The sequence below is a fragment of the Sinocyclocheilus rhinocerous genome, unplaced genomic scaffold (assembly GCF_001515625.1).
Source record: "Sinocyclocheilus rhinocerous isolate Xijiao unplaced genomic scaffold, SAMN03320098_v1.1 scaffold650, whole genome shotgun sequence".
NCBI lineage: Eukaryota > Metazoa > Chordata > Actinopteri > Cypriniformes > Cyprinidae > Sinocyclocheilus > Sinocyclocheilus rhinocerous.
Genome location: NW_015638019.1, coordinates 1,317,986 through 1,320,269, shown reverse-complemented (window position 1 = coordinate 1,320,269; position 2,284 = coordinate 1,317,986).

The following is a 2,284-nucleotide window of genomic DNA, read 5'->3' as shown; positions in this document are numbered from 1 at the left end:
GAGAGAAGAACGTATAAATAAACAGAATTTTTTCCAAAAAATGGTTACATGGGTACATTCCCAAAAGAGATGAGAGACAGACTCATCTACCATTCCACAAAAGGAACAAAGAGGATCCTTCTCCGGAAGCATTTTTTTAATATAATCATTCACAGGGTAAACTCGATGTAGCAATTTAAAAGATACCTCTTTAACCTTGTTCGTAATTAAATATTTATTGGGTAACGACCACACACTCTTCCAAGGAATATCATAAAGATAATTACTCCAGTGAAATACAACAGAAGGAACAGTAGTTATATCATTCTGAAAAAGATGTCGAGTCTTACTGGATCAAAGTTTAATCTACCTCTAATATTGTCATCTTTGCAAATAGTTATACCCAAGTAACATACATGAGATTTAACAGGGATATTATAAAGGGAAGAGGCAGAGCAGGACTTTATGGCAAGCAGCTCACATTTATCTAGATTTAAAGTTAAGCCAGAGGCTTTAGAAAACACTTTAATACAATCTATAGCATCTTTTAGAAAAAGAGTGGTTTCGTCTGCTAACTGGCTTATGAGAATGTGAAAGTATGAACAGTTCATGGAGGGTTAATTTCAGAACCTTCAATGAAAGCACGGTAACCAACAAAGTAAGCTCTTTCCCCCTCCTTACGTGCCTTTTCCACAGCCGGCCATAGTAAGAGCCTCCTTTCTCGGTCGAAAGCAGCAAGGTCCTCAGTAAACCGAAGACCGTTCGCACGCAGAAACTCAGATGATTTCGCCGCTCTCCATACCGCGTCTCTTGCCACCCGGGAAGAAAGAGGAGTTGAAAACGGAGCACTGCAGTCACTGATTCCTGCGACTCTTGCGCACTGTTTGCTGTCTTTATTGCAGTTAAATGAAGTTGGTTAGATATATTTCTCAAATAAACGTTTTAGATATTTACATGTGGTAACAGAAAGCCTTTTCATTCAGTAATTTATGTCCTGCTTAATACAGCGCCTGTATGTACAAGAATAGTTCAACATAACAAGCTTGTACTATTTTAATATTAATATAGTGTGTACTATAATTTTCCGTTTTATTTAATGTAATTCAGAAATAAATATTAAATATATTAAGTTTAAAAAAAAACTTTTACAGTTAAAAACATGCCAGCATTTGTGTAAATAAATATAAAAAGTAGGTCATACATTTTTAAAGATCACATTGCATAGCCTATAACGAAAATAAAATACGGTCGATCATATATTAATCAATAATAATTCACAAAGTAAAAACACAGTATACATGTAGTTAAAGCGAAATTTAATGGAGGAATTTAAGTAATTTTAGAAGTCCAAAGTTCTGTAGAAGTACACCGCTGTCCTTTTTGTATTGTTTCAATATTAAGCCATTTTATTCTTGAACTGGATAATGAGTTTCTTTTCAGACCACTTGCCTTTATGGATGTGAAACTTGCCATGTGTAAAAAGATTTAATATAAAAAAATATGACTTGTGTCCATGTCATTTTCCCATAGAAAATAAAAACAAAATCATGTTGTCTTTTTATTGGCCAACTATACGGGGAATTTAATTTAAAGAAAAAGAAAGAAGAAGTGACGTGACGTGGCCAAGTGCTGTACATTCACTCCCCCCACCTACAATCCCTGCCGGTACAAGACTCGAACCCGCAACCTTTGGGTTACGAGTCCGACTCTCTAACCATTAGGCCACAACTTCCCTGTAAAGTAGGGGAAGTCGTGTACTCGTGTATTTACACAGTGTACTCACAAATTATCCAAGGAAGGACATAAACCGAAATAACAAGTGAAAAGGTTTCAAGCAGTGGTGTCTGGAGAAGTGGGTATACTCTTAAATGTATGCCCCAATTTTTTTTTAAAGCGACCCAGCAAAGGATGAACACCCTGTGTTATAAACAGCGACGTGTAAAACTAGTCTTGTATATTTAATGCAACCCAAAATGGGCCAGTAGTATTGCCAAAAGACCACTAAACCTGCTGTCTTGACCTTACATGCTGCTACTATACGGATCCATTCAGAATAACTAGACCAGCACATTATCTAAAACACCTTCAGTCACCATCCAGTATAACACTCGTGCTTTTAAACCAAATGCACGCTGAAAATAATAATTTACTGACATCTAGACTCGAATCTCCACAATATCTGATGAAATCGGTTGGGTTTTCTCTGTATTAGAGCTGTTTTGAATTTACTGTTTGAACGCATTCGTTTAATGGATCCTTGGACTGAAAAGTTTACAGGAGTTTACCGGTTTTTAAGCTATTGTTT